The sequence below is a fragment of the Fukomys damarensis genome, unplaced genomic scaffold (assembly GCF_012274545.1).
Source record: "Fukomys damarensis isolate Sample0158 unplaced genomic scaffold, DMR_v1.0_HiC HiC_scaffold_6, whole genome shotgun sequence".
Taxonomy (NCBI): domain Eukaryota; kingdom Metazoa; phylum Chordata; class Mammalia; order Rodentia; family Bathyergidae; genus Fukomys; species Fukomys damarensis.
The window spans coordinates 16,606,013-16,624,740 of NW_022900918.1; the positions used below are offsets into that span (position 1 = coordinate 16,606,013).

The 18,728-nt window shown below is 36.6% G+C and overlaps 1 long non-coding RNA gene across 1 annotated transcript in view; it reads right to left on the reverse strand.

Moving 5' to 3' along the window:
* Positions 1-16,827: 16,827 nt before the first annotated feature.
* The window catches only part of LOC104861053, a 44,145-nt gene continuing 42,244 nt past the window's right edge, over positions 16,828-18,728 (reverse strand). The window contains exon 3 of the long non-coding RNA XR_779894.1: positions 16,828-17,179. This is a non-coding gene — a long non-coding RNA (uncharacterized LOC104861053). The remainder of the gene's footprint in view (positions 17,180-18,728) is intronic.

An 18,728-nucleotide genomic window follows, 5' to 3' on the forward strand; every position in this document is an offset into this window, starting at 1 on the left:
AAATGAAATCATACACTTTCTGCTTGAACACTGGAGTAAAACATCAAAAAGCCAAGATGCCCAAAGATTTAATCATTTATAGCATCTGAGTCCACATCCAAAGCCAGTACTTCAGTGCCAGCCACTTAAAATTTATTATACATTTACAAGGTTCAGTTTGCTTAGTTATGTGAATTGCCAGTCTATTTTTAGAGCCACACTTCAGAAAGAATGTAATCATGCAGCTATTACTGTTTCCATATTTATAAATTGTGTACTTAAAGAAACCTCATTTGCTTTTCACTTCTAACTTACCTTAGAAGAGACAAACTTCAGCCAAGGATTTGTGTCTTCTGCCTAGCAGATAGTCATTAAATAACACCTTCATTTTGTTTTTCCTCTGTTTTTGCTTAAAGTGTCATTCTCCAAACTAGGAATACTTGAAGAAGAAAGCAAGATATCCTTATCATTTTTTCTTTAAATACATTTGGGTGAATACTGAAGAAACAATGGCTCATGCATTTTATGTAGTTGGAGTGGAATATGGGGAAAAATTTCAACAAGTAATCAAAAGAGAATAATCAATTTAATTTAAAACATTGTATCTAACTTTAATTTGGTGGATTGTGCTCTATACAGAAAAGTGATATGCATTTGAGTGGTCCATTATTAAATATTTTAAAGTTTCGTTCTTCACTAAGATGATCACAGTTTTATCATGAACTATTTAGTGCTCTGAAGTGTGGTGACTTTGCATGGATGTTTCCCAATACAGAATGCATACCAACTGGCTGGGGATTTAGCTCAGTGGTTCCATTGCCTGCCTTGCAAGCACAAGGTCCGGAGTTCAATTCCTGGTACCAAAAACAGAAACAAGCAAACAAAAAAGAAGCCTACCAACTGAAATTTGTGTTACTTGTGAAGTGTCACTGAGATGGTTATTTTTGTGATTCATAAGTGTTGGAACAAAAAAATCATGAAAAAATTGTAAATATGTCATAAAAATAGCAACTATGTTTACTATGGTGTGTGTTTACTGTAATACATTGTTTTCCATTTTAAAATTTGAATTCCACTAAAAGTGAAAACAAACAAATTGATCACATTGTATAATTAAGGGTAATACATTAGAGTATGGTTTATTTTTCTCCAACCAATGAAGTTTAAATTGTTTTTGATATTTTTGAACTGCCAGATAATTGTGAGATGGTTATAATTTATTCAAATTTATTCATCCTCGTAACTCCTCTTTTTTTTTTTTTTTTTTTTTTTGGAGACAGGGTCTCACTGTGTAGACTTGAACTCCCCATATATCTTAGACTGGCCTCAAACTCATGGCAGTCCTCTTGTCTCAGCCTCCCAAGTGCTGGGATTACAGGCCTGTGCCACCGTGCCCAGCTATAACCCCCACTTTAAAAATCTGGTTTCAGAAAGAAAGAAACCAGAAAATTTTAAATTTCAGTAAATTTCTAGAATAGAATCTGAATGGAATCAAATATTTACATGTGAAAAATTGTGCAGTTCTTCATTGATCTGAATATTAGAATTTTCAAGATTTGTTGAAAGCATGAATATAAATTTACATGAATTTGTTTCATTATAGAATCATAAGACAGACTGAACTACACACAAGTAAGGTTGGTTTATTTTCTGTCTCAGAGAACACAAATTAACATAAAAGCTAAAATATTAATATTTTAATAAAATATTTTACTAGAATATTAATATTTTACTGCTTTTACAAAATGAAATATCTTTAAAAATAAAGCACTTAAATTTTAGCTGGTCAAATATTTTTCAGTGAATTTAAAAAAGAATAAATAGAATAACTACCACCAGATACTCTTTCTGTCTTTAAAATTGCTATTCTTTAATATTCACAGACTACTTTTCTTAAGGTTGTCAGATTAGTGTATTCTTAAATTCAGTATGATTAATAACATTGATATGATTTTTATTAAGTGGTTTCATAGGCTCAGTGGTTCTCTTATTATAAACCAGATTCCGGCCATGGTGCTTAAGATATGTTTCTCTTACATTATATGGTTTCTTACTTTGAGTAAAATAGCCTGAAAGTGATTGAATTAAAACTGATAAAGATTAACCTATTTCAATTTATAAACCAAGTTATTAAATAATGTATATACTTTCCTAGGGCATCCTTCTCTATTTTATGGGCCCTTAAAGAAATCTAGGTTAGTATAGTTATTTATCAAGCTTCCAAACACCCAGCATTAGATTTTATAATACATTTAAAATGAGGTAATTTGGAAAGGATTGTAGATTGGAGTACTCGATACCTTGGGCAGTGCCTTTAGACACAAAACTGGAAAGGTAAGAGACCCTGCTCACTTGTGCAGCTGTGCCTCATTACAACTCTCCGGCACTGGCTCTGTTATAACTGCACGAAGCATTCACTTTATTCTTTGGGCACAAATATTTCAATATTTCCATCCAAGCATTTGTACATCTGCTTTAATCTTTGTTAACTAAGATTATGGACTTATTTGTTCTCAATTGAACAAACAGAAAAGATTATTGCGGAACAGAAAAGATTATTCTGCCAGCTCTAGAAAAATTTGAATTATTTTCAAAAATTATATAAGCAAAAAAAAATTTGTCACATAGCACTAAAACTTGTGCAATACTTTATGTATCTCTCTCTCTCTCTCTCCCTCCCCCCTTCCCTTTCTCTGAATGTGTAATGTCTCACATTTTGAGTCACTGAGTATCATTACTATGGTACCAAGTTGTACAACAGAGTAACAAAGACTTAATCTCGTTTGATATTGCCTCAACTAGAGGAGATGTTTTGCTTGGTTTCTTTTTGTTTTTGTTTTTGTCTCACTGGATTTTAAATGTATGGGGTAGCAATTTGTGTAATATGAAAAGTTCCATAAAATGTTGAATAAAAAAAATAAAGGTTCTAGAACTACACCACTTTTTGTGATCACAAATGAAAATAATTTATTTTAATCTGACATACTTATTACTTTAATGTAATGAAAATCCCCAAATATGTCTTGACATTACTTTTCTCAGATCATATAGATAGTAAACATTAAATTTTGTAGCTTGATGTCTTAAATATTTTTGATTGAGAACTCTAGTTGCTAAAAAATCTTTCGAGCATATATCTATTAGTAAATTATCTACATACCCCTCGTATTTGTTTTAATACCTAATTTCTTTATTTGGGTTGGATATAAATAAATTTAAATGAGAATTAAAATGACATTGGTCCATGATCAAATTCCAGCCTTGCTCCAGCCCTTGGATATACATTCCACTTTAGAACACACCGTGGCTCTAAAGTAGAGCCTGCAAAGTTGTGGCTGGGATTACTACCAAGCCACACATTTTCTCTTCTCTTTAAGACTCAGGTACAGCATTAGGGAAGGGCAGAAGCTGACCTTGACTGTCAAAGGTATGGAAAATGTCAAAGACCCGCTCATGCAAGGGAGAAGGCTAAATTGTCTACTGCAATGGGGGGAAGCATGGGTTTTCAGGCCTTTGCAGTATATATTTTTTTCTTGGCCAACTTTTAGTAAGCATACCTGTACAAGAGGTAAGAGAAGCAGGAGCTTTTGAAGAGGGTGAGAAATCTCAAAATCCTGAGTCCGCCCTTTGCAAAAGTTAAAACTAATTCCTGTTATGAGTGCATTGCAATGCTTCCCTGTTCTGAGGACATAAGTTCGTGAGCAAATGTGACTTAAGAGTTAGATAAATAGGAATACCTGCTTACTTTTGAGGGGAAAGAGCAGGTAATGCAATCAGGGGTGGGTAAACAATCCTTCAACTCTGTACCTTTTATTTCAGTGGATGAGTACAGAGATGATTGTTGTACATTCTATCTCTCTTTACTATCAACTCTCTTTTTTAAGTAGTAAAAGAAAAACGTTGGAAATCATCCTTGAAATATTTTATGAAATTTAGGAAAGTCCCAGAGTTAGATTTATTGAAATAATTCATCAATCAAATGGGATGGAAGAAGTAAAGATAGCTTGGAAAGACTTGCAGTAATAAGTCCCAGCTTAATGGGACGAGTTGTTAAGAGAATTTGGTCTTCTTCCCTTTGAGTCTGACTTTGGAAGGATGAACAGTGTGCTATTAAAAAAAAGTTTAACTTGCTTTCAGGAGAACATATTAGTTCTTATAGCTTGTGTAAATACTTTATTTTATGCCAGTTGAGTTGCCACAAGTTCTGTAAAATCCTTCACTATCATTTTCATGGAAAACAAATCAATTCTAATTGAACAATTACACAATGATCATCTCAAATGTGCCAAACATAATACAAAACATACATTTTACAGGAAAATTGGACAGTACTAAGATATGCAGTAAATCATCTGCAACTTTATGAAAAGGGAAGCCAGGCATGTTAATGGAGTTTGTTTTTATAAACATGAAGTGTTTGGGCATGTTTGATTTTTCAGTTGAGCTGCTCAGCCAAGCTTAGTTAACACCTTGTAAAATGTGAGTTGCTTCTCGTTTCCTTAATGGAAAGCAGTGAGAGTTAAGAGTTGAGATCCCTGAATCTGCTAGAGGTCTTCTGCAGCATTCCCTAAGCCTCTGAGGTTGGGTCTAGGATGCAAATCCAACTGGATACTTCAGACCAGAAAGTGTGTTTCTCTGGGGAATTCAAGCTCTCTCGCCATCAATCTTAGACAAGCAAATATTTGTTTAAATTGCTAAGTGGGAAGAAATGTTCTAGTGGTAAGCATTTCCATGTTAATAATTTCTTGTAATACGTAGTGGATCGACATTTTTACTATCCATTTAGCCTTCAGAACATGCCATATTTCTGCATCTGTGTGGATATCACTTTTCTTAGCAATACTATGTGAACTTAAGAATGTGATAAAACAGGAAGCACGCGGCAACTTTTACTTGTCTTGTGGCCTTAACAAGCCACAGCTGTATCAGCAGCTGGTCATAGAAGGAGCCTGGTCCTAGCCTCTTTCAGCATCCTTTTTCAACTACATCAAAAGGAATAGACCAGGCAGAAGGTTTTATCATCAAAGCCTATAGAAATCAGTGGGAACCAGTATTTCCATTTAGATTGCTTCATTCTCATCACTGAGATTCTTCTTTAGTGGGACAGAGGTTGTTAAATCAGCCAATTTCAAAAGCTTTCTCATATTAACAAACCTGTCCTCACTGAAGTTATCAAAGAAAAGGAACACAGTGACAAAAATTTGTTCACGCCTTGAACATGATCTATCAGCTACTGTTTTACCATATACTCAAAAGTTGAGTCAATTATTACTGAATGTTTAGTTGGTATTTTCAATGAAAGTAGCTTTAAATAGACACAGTGAATTTAGAACTTTTACCATCTCTAAGGCAGGCAGACTAAGCAATACCAGCTATGAAGGAATAGTTATTGTTAACTTCTACAAAGAAGTAAAATAAAAATTGCTTCATTTTCCTGTTAAAAAATTTTACTGTTAAAATACATATTGATTTAAATTTTTCTCAGATGACATTATTACAATACAATTGCTTGACAGATGCAGCAGTTTAAGTTCAACACATATCATTCATTGATACCACAATGAAGTGTTGAGAAATACTCCATTTATCATTAAACTATACTGTAACTATGGTAATCTCTGCTTATTTTTATTCTCAGTTCATTATAATACAATTTCATTAGTATGTAATGTCTTATAGAAATGAGGTAAGTATGTTCCCAGATATCTTTATAATATGCTTACATTTTTGTGGTAGCTGTCACTATCACTACTACCTTCATTTCTGTTCTTTTATTCCTGAAAAATTCAGTAGTTCTGTATACAATTTTGAGATTTTTTTTCTTGAGACTTTGATTTTCATCAGTTGCTTTCCTTCTCAAAAACTTTCAATGACTTTTCTATGCAAAGATGATGAACTTCAAAATTCTTCATCCTATACTTAAGGCCTTCTTATTATAGTAGTCCTAAAGTTTCTTGGTTAATTTGTCTTTCCAACGAAAATTATTTTCTTTTGCATGCTTAGCAATTACAAGAAAATTTATTAAAAGTAAAACAATGGCATTGGTTTTGACAATGGTTTCTTGAATATGACACAAAACAATAGGCAAAGCTTTAGAAAACTGGGAACATCAAAAGAAAAACGTGTGCATCAAAGGACAATCAATAGTTTGAAAAGGAAACGCATAGACTAAAAGAAAATATTTTGAAGTTTTTAATACAAAGGATTAATAAATGTGTGAAGAATTCTTACAATTAAGGAACAACGAAACAAAACTAACAGTTGAAAAATGAGTAAGAAAAGGTTTTCTCCAAAGAAGACATACAAATAGACAATAAGCACAGGAAAAGATGTGTGATATCACTGAGCATTAGGGAAATACAAATAAAAGCCATGATAAGATACCACCTTACATACATTAGGACAGATACTTAAAAAAAAAATCAACAAAACAAAAAAAGGCAAGTGTTGGTGAGGAGGATGTGAAAAATAACACTTTAGTACTGTTCATGGGAATATAAAATGGTGTCACTATGGTGGAGAATAGTACTGAGATACCTTAAAAAAATTACATAGAACATTGTCATGTGTTCTAGAAATTCAACTTCTAGGTATGTACTCCAAAGAATTGAAAGCAGAGACTTAGAAAGATATTTCTACACCCAATTCACAACAACACTAATAACAGGCGAAAGATAAAAGCACCCCAAGAGCCTGAAAAATAAAGGATAAACAAAATGCACACACATGAACAATATTAGCTTTATGAAAGTAGTTTCTACATGTTCTTCAGGTTAACCTTGAGGATATTATGCTTGAATGAAATGAGTCAGCCACAGAAGAGAGATAACAGTATAATCTCACCCATATGAGGTGTCTAGAAAGTTAAATTCACAGAGATAGAAAATAGAACGATGGTTTCCAGGGGATGGGTAGGGGAGGGTAATGGGGAGTTATAGTTTAGTAGGTACAGAGTTTCATTTTTGTAAGATAAAAGGGTTCCAAAGATGGATGATAGTGATAATTGTACAGCAATATAAATAGGCTTCCTGCCAGTAAGCTGCACAATTAAACATGATTAAAAAGGCACGTGTATGTTAGCTGAATATTATCACAATTTAAAAAATACAAACAAAATTTATTACTACACCCAGTGCTGGAATATTGGATTCTAATTATTCTTCAATAAAAAGAACCAAGGATTTTTTTTTGGGGGGGAAATAATTATCTGTAGGGCTGAGGCAGGGAAAGACAAGGTGAGCCTGGAGCATCCTGTTGTGACAAAAAGCAGTGAAAAGCTTAAAGAAACAGATGAAGTAAAACAAAATACAACAACAACAACAAACCATGAGGAATGTCAAAGTGATGCAGTAATCACCTGAAATAGCCAACTGGAAAAAGATGGAACAATTGGTGAAACAAAGTAAATAATATAGTATTGGGTTCTAAATTATAAAATGAATATAGGCCCATGTTAATAAAAATTAATATTAAAATAAATCAGTAAATGGAGGGGATGGGATAAGTTTTCCTTACAAAAGAATTTTAAATTGTACACGTTGATGCTTTTTCCTCCAGGAGATGAATTTAATTACTGAGGAGTGTGGCTGCCTGAGAGAACACAGTCGGAAAAGAGAAAACAAAACAAAACACAGGTACTTTTGCAGTGGAAAGACTTGGCAACTGTTACCCTATTCACTTGATCTTAGCCAAAAGGCCGAGAAGTGATAACCATTACCCTATTCAAAGTTGACATCAGCAGTGACAAGGAGGGTTGGTGGTCTCAGGTGAGGTGACAAGAAAGGCTCATCTCTGTGACACCTCCCAATCCTATTACCCTCATTTAATCATGAGAAAAATAGCCAACTTCAAATTGAGAAACATTTTCCCCAAATACCTGACCAGTACTCTTCAAAGTTGTCAAGGTTATAAAAAAGGGAAAGATTGAAAACCTCTTATAGATATAGGAAATAAGGAGATATGATTACTAAATGCACCATGGTAGCCTGAATGGAACCTTGGGGCAGAAAAAGGGAATTGGTGGAAGACCTGGAGAAATCTTTATTAAATTTGGAGCTTATTTAATAGTAGGCATCAATGTCAACTTCTTAGCTTTGGCAAGTTTCTTATGATGGGCATAAAAGTTGTCCAATTAGGGAAAACTAGATAAAAGTATACAGTATCTCTATGAATTATCCATATAATCTTTCTATAAATCTAAAATCTATTTTAAAAATAAAAACAAAAAGACATGATACAGGCTCTTACTTTAATGTGGTAAACTATAACAATTTTAAACTAATACCTAATCAGACATTTATAAATACTGGAAGCATTTCTTTAAAAAACTCTAGAAAATAGTAAGTGAAATGTAGAATAACAGGTAATATTTAGTGAATTATTATGAAAAGGTCTAGTGCATAAATATTCAACAAATTATTAATGTTACATTCTAATACTTGAAAGTGAAACAAATTTAACTCAGGCTTTGTTTACTCTATTTGTATCCAAAGACAAACAATTATTTACTTTTATTCATATACATTTGAACTAGTTCAAATACTCCTGCCTGCCTAAAAAAGATCTTCATCTTTAATTCTTCCTAATTCTTTTCAATAGATAACTCATTTGAATATAACAACAACAAAAAGTCAAAAAGTGATGTAAAATAAACTACATGTGTATTTCAAAGGCTTTAAAACTCAAACTTACCCATATGTCAACTACTAGCCTTTTTTTTTACTACCGGGAATTGAACTTAGGACCTTGCACTTTCCAGGCAAGCATGGTGCCACTGAGCTATATCCCTAACCCAACTACTAGCCTTTGATATGCAAGAAGAGTCAACTGGTTGCTTGTTGAATAGTGGGTAGTGGTTGGTTCAGAGAAAGTCAGATGATTATGCTATGAAGTACAAGGCTAGAACTGGTGAGTCTGGAGCATGGATGCAGCGGTTGAAGTGAAACCTGAAGAGCTCTTGCATTTCTTGTCCCTCACACTTTATGCTTTATTCCAAAGGTCGCAGCACATTGATTTTCAGTCAAAGCTATTTCTTCATTTAAAAAAATTGACAAGTAGCTTTTATTTGTTGTATGTTATATATTTTGTAGTCAATTGTAGAATCTAGCTAATTAACAAATGCACTACCTCATGTAGTCATCGTTTTTGTGATGAGAGCATTTTACATCCACTTTTTGCATTTTCAGCAATGTATTATATTGTCACTAACTGTAGTCACCTTGCTGTACAGCAGAGGTCTTGAATTTATTCCTCCTCATTGTAATTATTTATCCTTTGGCCGGCATTTCCCCACCCCAGGCGGCACAATCTCCCTGTTCTCTGTTTACCATTGCTTTACTGTATTTTCTAGGACTGACATATTAAGTGCTATGCTAAGAACAAAGAAACAAATATGTGTACCAATAGAGCCTTCCAAAGGAAGAATCTTTGTCCCAGCGGGTGAGATTGGCTAAAATGTCGTGTCCAGTCCATGCACAATATTAGATCTTTGCAGCTTCTGTAAATGCTGAGCCAAAATGGAAATGTGCTGTGACACGAAAGGTAATAAAACTGTCCTTCACAAGGACATTGCCCTGGAGGCTTCACCTTCCAACAGCCTTGCAACCTGACACCTATCCCCAAAGGCCAGGCTTAATCTTACATCATTGCATCAGTCCAAGTAAAATCTTATTTCTTGCCCCTTCTCCTGCACTCTTTATTTCTGTTAAACATCTTCATAAATACACGCTTTGTGAGGTTAAGAGTGAGAGAATGCAAAGGCTGCCGGGAAGAATGAAGAGTTCACTAGCGTAGGACAGAAAGGGAGTTACACTAAACTATTAAGCTCAATTAACAAGAGAAAAATGAACTAAGTTGTTCCAGAGTGATTTTTAATTCTGTCAAATAAAGAGGAACCAGACTGCAGGGTAAACTCTTATTTATTAGTTTTGGTTAATGACTTTTTCCATAAGCAGAATTTCTTAAATTTTATTGAATCAATAAAGTCACCATTTCGAAATCTGGGTTTTCCCATTGGAGTAGGATTTTAATTGAGCACACACCAAACTCCCAAGTGCTGTAAAGTGACTCTATGGAGGTGAAATGGTCTACGGCTTATATTACCGGGCTGGCTGACAGACAGGCTTGCAGACATCCTCCATTTAAATTTAATCTGTCTGTACCTCGTGCACATTCATTTTCATCTTCAGGACTGTGGTTCTTTTCCTCGTATTTATTGCCGAGGAAGAGTAACGTCAGGGTTTCCCCTTGAAGGAGAGTAATGCATCCTTCCTTCTAGAGAGGGCAGACAGCACAGTGTCACTACGGAGCACATGGCTGATGGATCTTGAGCCTCTGCTAAGTATCGCTGCTGGGTTGTGACGACCCCTTTATAGTCAGGCAGCTTTGCTGTGTTCCGTGGCTGAAGGACACATCCTAGTCTAATCAGCTGCTTCAGGAGCACCTGCCTTTGTTTATAAAACAGTCCAAGCAGGAGTGGAAATCTGACCCCCCACCTCAGAAATGGCATAATGTTCTTTGCATATAACCAGTTAATACTTCCTCATTTCTAAAGTTATCAATGGAAAAGAAAATGCCCCCAGTGTGGCCTCAAGTCCTGACATTTCTCTTTACACTATAATTAAAAACAAAACAAAACAAGCAGAATTGGAAGTTCAAGCCTAACCTGGGCAACTAGCAGTTAGCAACTACGGGAGACCCCATCTCAAAAAAAAAAAAAAAAAAAAAAAAAAGTGCTGGGGATGTAGCTCAGTGCAAAGGTCCTGGGATCAATATCCAGTACTGCAAAACAAAGCAAAACAAAACAACCAACCAAACGAAGAAACAAGTCAACAACAAATCAAACACACACGTGTACACACACACACACACACACACACACACACACACACAAACACAATGCAATAATGAAGATTCAGAGACCGTCCAGTTACTCCAAGGAGATTGCCTAGGTGGGTAAAATGTTTTTATACATGACCTTTGTTAAAGTGTAAGTCATGTACTGTAGGATAACCATAGCACACTTGCACACAGCAGATTAGAACTGGCTTTCGGTCCTATCTGCCAGACCATGGATGTATTTAGCTAACAAATAGACAGGCTTGCCTGAATGAATGCAAAAGGGCCACAAGCCAGACATATCAAGAAACCAAGTATATACTTCCCTCCCCTCTCCAAACTCTTTCTGTCGTTCCACCTCGTAAATGTCAATCCCTAGAGTGGGTTCAGGTTTTGTGGGGTCTGGAGCACATAATATATAAAACTCTCTTTAAGAGAATTTTTCCTGATGGTTGTCTACTATGCCAACTGCAGCATACGTGGCGGGCTGTATAGATGTGGGAGTATTTCTACTATGCAAGGGAGTTGCGCTTTGCTGATTTTTTTCTCTGACCTGGTAAAGCTAAGAGCCACATGACTTGTAAGATAGACCTTGCGAGAGTAGACAATCAAAGATGGCTGCAAATAGCACTGGCTAGTGGTGACCATGGCCTCATGGTCACCACCCTTCTTTCCCAACTTGAGGGTGTTTATCATGGCAGCTGCTCCACCTGCATTAGACATATGTCTTTGACTTAGAGGTTTGACCGCCTCTTTTCACCTCAAGTACTTTTTCTGTCATTAGTACTAACTGGCAGAAAGCCAGGTGGCCTAGCCACCCTCAAAAGCACAGCAGATATCCCTCTGCTACTCAGCTCCCTCTGTATTATCTTGAGGGCCTATCTCCAGAAGGTCAAGTGGTGAGCTCTGGGATAACTCCTCCATCTCTTCACCACTTTTTGATAGACCACCGCAAGTGCATTCCAGATTAACACTCCATTTCCCGGAACACTGTCCTATTATGTATATTTCTTCTGAAGAGAACTATCTCCAATTTTATGATATAACACAGTCATTGAAACAGCATCAAAGTGCTGGGCATGGTGGTGCATGCCTGTAATCCCAGCACTCGGGAGGCTGAGGCAGGAGGATTGCTGTGAGTTCGAGACCAGCCTGGGCTACATAGTGAGTTCCAGGTCAGTCTCAACTACATACTGAGACCCTGTCTCAAAACAACAAAACAAAACAAAAAAGTATCAAAGTAACTTTTGCCTTCAGAGTCTTCCCCCAACATTTTCCAGTGTTACTCTTTTTATCTTAAAGGAGCCTGAAGAAAAAAACATCTATTTTATTGGAAATAGACAACAAATACCCACAAGTGAATATTAATTTCTGATAAGTTTCTGTCCTTCTTTCCATGATAATACTTTTACGTTTTTGCTCAGCATGTGGTAGGAAACTCTCTGTGTTACTTTTCTATTCTACAACTCTTAATTCTGATCCTTGTGTTATGATCATTTTTCAAATTTTATTTTTTGAATTGGTTATTTATCCTTGGGATCCATTTCTGGGACTCAGAGCATAGAATAATAAAATTTTGTAGCTGAGAAGATTAGGAGGAAAAAGCAAGATTTTTGAATTATAAATGTACAACTATTAGTTTTGAAACGGCCTTATACTGTAGAAAATAAGATGGTACATAAGATGGTAATTAGTATCACTCAGTGAAGCAACTTACAGAAATATTAACAACGAAAATCACTTGCCTCATAAAGATATTGTTAAAGATTTTTTACCCTGATTGCTCGGCACAGTCTCTCTGCAGTCTGTGGGGCTGTAATACAGTGATCAATAGGCAGAGAAGCTCTTAATACTGGGAGCAAGGCATCCCTGTGACTACAGACAACCACTGTCTCCAGCTTTGCCTGTGGGATATTCTGGTAAAGGTCAAATCCATAAAATGGAAACATGGCTGGTATGAAAATAAGCTTCTGAAAATAATTTCTGTCATACTGAAAAATAAACCATTAATTTTCAACCTTTAGAACTTTCTAATTTTGTTGGCAACTGTAACTTAAGCTCTCTTTCAGATAGTTTTTGCCCTTAACATTTTATTAATTTTATGTCTTCAAGAAAACACAATTTCAAACAGTATAATTGAGAGGGTGAAGTAGGAAGAAAATGGCTAAAGGGGAAGTGGCAAGGGGAGGGGAAAGGAAATAAGGGAATAGAAAAAATGTGAAAAAAATGAAAAAAATGAAAGCAATGTCTTTGTAAATAGGGAAGGGAGAAGGGCAGCGGGATGAGGAAGAAATAAAAACCAATACCTGTCATGTAAAGTACAAATTCCCAATGATAAATGTAACTGTATCGTGTGTTTAAAATGTACCAATAAACTGAATGGAAAAAAAAAAAAAAAGGAAAACACAATTTACCCAGTGTGTCCTATGGTTACTTTGATATTAAACAATCAGAGTTGCATTTACTTCAAATTTCATGATTCTGCTAACATATCTGGAACACACAGTAGACAACCACTATGGTCATCAGTGCCACATTTTCAATTATCTATTTGTTTTGATAATTTTCTAAAAAAGCCTGTTTTCACCATCTTTCCTTACTAGATGAATTCACTTAAATCTAAGAGAATAGCTTTGACGTACTGTTTTTGTTATCAAACACTCCAGGCTTCTGCTGAGTTTTCTTAAGTTACTCTTTGATTTGTGAGCAAAGGTTTAAAAGGCTAAAAAGGGGGAAATTGGTTCAATATTTCAAGCACAATGAAACATTTCTTTTGTCACTTTATTTCCCTGCTGTATTAATTTGTGGTTACTCACCTTCTCCTCTGAGATCCCCAGGGAACCCCAAATCTGACTCCCTATGATCTGACACATGAACCCAAACATTTCTCCCAATAAATTACATCTCCTGTGTAATAAAACAAAATTGGCTTCCTTAGGGTGCAGGAGAATGTTTCAGGCATCCAGTGGCCACGGTTGGGTCCATTGCTCACACACACCCTAAGGTTGAGGGTCTCGCGATCTACCCTGTTCCGGGAGGGGGAATTCTGAGCTGGCTCACTGAACCAAACAATGCTGGAATGTTTTTTCCCTGTCCATTCACTTAAACAATGTGCCATTCTGTACCTCATAAGCACTTAATTTATTCCAACTCTTTGGCCTGACCTGTAATCCCCCTCTCCTTACCCATCTGACCCATCTGTGTTTCATTTCCCACTCATCAGCATCCAAAGAGCTAGGCCCAGGCCCTATTTGGAACCATTAGACAGAGATTGGCTCTCTTCCCTCTTCCTGCGCCACATCCTCCGCTGGAAAAAAAATGACCATCAGATCAGAGAACAGAGCCTGCTTTGTCCCCTGTAACGGGGATCTGGAAGCATTTTCAATCATTTGCACTCTATACCCACTCAAACGCATTAATGTGATCAACATTGGGCCTGTTGTGGGCATTTTTTCCAGCAAATAGCTTGCTAACATTCCAGGCATGTACTTCCCTGAAAACAAGACTGAGACAGGGCCCTGAATATTCAATTGGAAAATCACCAAGAGCAAAAGCTTAGCTTGGCACGGCTGGTGTTGATTCTTAATAAGTGACTTCCTAAAGCTGAGGCATGGGGCTTACAGCGTCAATGACTTGTTTGAAAAATATTTTGTAGGTGCCTCATACCACTCTATTTCCTGTGGTGTGCGTCATATTGTGAGCTATTCCAAGCCAGCCTGGTTAAGCATGCTAACCCCACCCCCCCAAAGGTTGTGGTGTTTAACTAAAAATGTCTTTATACAAGATGAGCTCATAGCTATTAGCGCTGATGTAGTTTTAACTGCTTGGATACCAACTGCAGTGGCTTGAAAATGTGCTGAAAAAGGGTTAGCATGAGCAAAAACATATCTCACCCGGCCTAAGATGGTGGGATGCAGTCCCAGTGGCAGCGTTTCTTCAGGGGGAAAACGTTCCAGATTTAAGCACAATGCACACCTTTCACTTTCATTAAAAAGACTTACTGTTCTTACTATATTACCAAAGTCAAGGTGCTGAAGACATCTGGAACACTGGAATAAAATCTCCCCCTCCCTTTTATAGCTTCAGGTATTTTGTGAAACATGCCCAGGAGCAGAGCTAAGGTAACTGGAGAAAACAAGTGTACCTTTTCAATTAAATTTCCTAAAAGGAAACAAAAAGAAATCCAAAGACCCAAAAGTCTGCCCATAAAATTAAAATATACATATAAGTAAAGATTTGTGTAAGGACCCAATAAGACACGGTATGTAACGTATCTTGACAGCATTTAGAATTCTAGAGGTGGGGAACGAGCTGTTACTGAGTAACCACTGTGTGCTGCACACAGCTCGAAACATTTCTGTACACTGAAACGTTCTTCACCGAAATTATGATGTGTGCATTATTATTTTCAGTTTGCAAACCAGGAAAGAGTATCCCAGAAAGATTCAGTAAGCTTTTTAAGGCCACACGGCTGATTAATGATAGCAGCAGGATTTCGAACAGGATCAGTGTGAATATCAAGCTCACGTTTTGTCCCCTACCTTGCTACAGAGACATAAAAATATTCTCATCCCTGTTATATCTGTAAATGTCTACTTGTTCATAGGATTTGTGTTTGCCATGGTGTCATGGGCTAGAACAAGAGATGAATACAAATCCGGGTCATAATCTTTCTGCCTTTCTCCAGTGAGTAGGTTACAGCCAGCAGCTAGTTTGAGGCCTGTACCCAGTGGGTGCTCGGTGGCTATTAAGTGATGAGACATTGTGCATGCCATCTCTGAATGATTTGTGTCTCTACAATAGGGCCTTTTATAGCAGAGAAGAGAGGGATTGATACTTTGGACACTGCCTGGACTGTGTTTGCCTCCCGGGGAAAATAGTTTTCCTTGGTGCCAGGAGCAGCTCCGATGTGGCTATTCTTCCTTTTTGTGGCCTGGGGATTTGAGCTCTGGAGCAAGGGCCTAGCTAGGACTGGCATGAAGCAAGAAGGCAGCAAGGTGGAGCTAGGGCAGATGGGTTGTTCTTCAAAAGAGCAGACCAGACATGTGTCTATCTCAGCAAAAGACAGGCAAGAGGATGTCCACGGGAATGGCTAATGTTCTCTGAGGCAGTGAGCTCCTGCATAAGCACACTGAACAGATTCTAAGGGAAAGAGGAGCTTCTATTCATCTTCACCTTTGCAAAAGCACAAAATGAGGCTGGGAAAGGAGGGCTTTTTGGTTGGAAAAAGGGTTTTGGGTCTGTGGAGCACATAGGCTACAGAACTATAAACAGGGACTATAAATTGTGATTGATCCCTTTTGACCTAATTAATATGTGGTGCATTAGTTAAAAGGCAATATCTTGTTTCTTGTTGAGATTTGTAAACTGGGCAAGTTTCCCTCTTCTCAATTTTCAGAAAATATAATTAAAAAAAAATACAATGACTTTTTCCCACTCTTTACAATTTAATTGAGTTAGCAAGGACACCGAACTAGGGCAGTGTGGATACTGAGCTCACATTTTGTCACATGCATTGTTAGAATGTCACTTCAGAATGTCTAGCTGAGATTGGTTTCGGTGCTCAAGTTATAAGCAATTCATATTTTTTTACTGAGACACTAGAAGAAAGCTTCCTTCAAGTGAGTAAAATAATTATTATTTTGAAGTAATTTTGACTTCTGAAGTTTACCACCACTAGATTGTAATGTTTGGGGATAAGCCAAATAAATATGTTAACAAAATAATAAAACTGAAACAATTTTTAGATATATAGATTTCTTTAATTCTTATAGTTTAAAGCCAATATAACTCTTCAATAAGTAGGAAATATAAGGGAAAAAATAGATTCTTCTAATGAAAGCAGATAAAACGAGCACTTGACAGAAATCAGTTCAATTCAGGTCTTCCGAAATCCCATCCCGTTAATAATTTTACACTGAATATTTTTGTATTATTATTATATTTCTTAGAAGCTGCTTTGCTGTCTCTTGTAAGAAAGAGAGACTTTTATCCTTAGCAAAGTAGTGGGAAGGGAATATGTAAGAAAATGTCAAAAGACTAAAATTGCATGATCCATCATGGTGTTTAAGCTTAAATTTGGAAATATTGGCTGGGAGCAGCTGAAGTCTGAGCGCATGACGTTCGCGCTGAGTTGAGTTTTCCCTCAGCCACTCCACAGCGGGCTTTCATGTTTGCCATAGACATAAATTCACTGTGGTCCTTAGGTGAGGACTGAAAGGAGTGACTAGAATGCTGGGATTTTCTCTTACGATTACACGGACTCCTTCAGCAAAGCTTCATGCTCCTTTTCCTTCCCAGAGCCGTGCACACAAAATTTCAGGAAACAGCAGGTCTTAATTAGGCCTCCAGTTTATAGTTTCACCTGAAAAAATACATTTAAGAAAATCATATACATTTGGCTGTCGAGATTTTTCAAGTCAATAAATTCTTGCTAATTAATCACATTAACGGTGGTCCTTAAAAGTTGAAACAGAATCAGAAAACAAACTGAATTCCCCATAAATATCCAACATAAAGGCCTATTCACTGATGCATTTTGAGTTTCTAAGTATTTTATAAGTGTTTTGCTCTCCCTGAGAGGACACACACACACACACACACACACACACGCTCGCGCACACACAATATCATTATCTATAGCTGTCACTGCAAGGGGAAATAATCGGGTAACAAATTTTAATAACGCAGGACAAGCTCACTGTGTGCAAGTACTTCATTCCTTAGGATTCGTGCTCTTGATTATTTGGAGATATCAGAGCCCAGAGATCCTCAGCAGAAGCATATCATTTTATCTCAGCCCCCACCCCCGCAAAGAACATTAGCAATGTGAGAGTAGAGAGAAGGTGGCAATTTGGAAAAAGCAGAAGTAAAAGGGACAGGTGTACTTTATCTTTGTCTTTGCATTCTTCAAAAGGACCCCAAATCTATTTTTCCTGTACTGAATATTGAGCCCGAGCCCTTGACCCTGAGATATATCCCCAACCTTTATTATTATGATTATTATATTATTCATTTTAGGACAGAGTCTTATTGGTTGCCAAGTTACCCAGCCTGGGATCAAACTTGTGCTCCTTCTGCTTCAGCCTCTCAGAGTGGTGAAATTACAGGCACACGCCACCATGCCCAGCTTGGACCCTAGTTCTTGGTACAAACTTTCCTTATGCTTTGGCCTGCTATGGCGCATGTTGTCCCAAAGCAGGATTGCTTAAATCTGCTTTAGAAATGCAAACAAATAGGTGTTAAAATCCCACCTCCCTCTGTGGTATGTTTCCCGAGAATAGTGCTGGTACTGTTCATTAAGAAAATAACCTTCCTTACTTGTCAACCTCAGTTCCTCCAGTTTCTGTGGTATGTGTTTATGAAGTTGTTGTGTTTGAACCCTTCGCTGTGGTTTAGAGCCTTATTTGTTACTGCCCTGAGTGGCAGTTAGGCGTTTTTCCCACAGGACTTCTGAATGTGGTCCATCTTGAGAGGGAGAAAGGATAACTTACATCCATTTCTGCTTTTAATAAGCAAGCATGTTTAAGTCAGAAAAATGGGAGAATTCTGTTGTCAGGTGAATAGATTTATGATTTCTGTTAAAACTTTTATATAGTATTATTTGGGTGACACAGCCCTAATTTTGTATCTTTCTGTAGAAGAAAATATCTATAATTTTTTTTTACTGTGGCCCCTTCCCTTAACAATACATGATCCCTATGTAGAGATTTTATACTTGAATTGGTTTTGTGTTGTATGGAGTAGAAAGAAATAATAATATTTACTTACAGATGTTTGCCTTTGGATTTATTTTATAAAGCTTGATCCTTTTTTGATGGACCTTTTGGTTTCTTATTCCTTCCTTCCTCCTTCCTTGGTATTTGGATCTTATATTCTTTTTTTTTTTTTTTTTTTTTTTTTTTTTTTTTTTT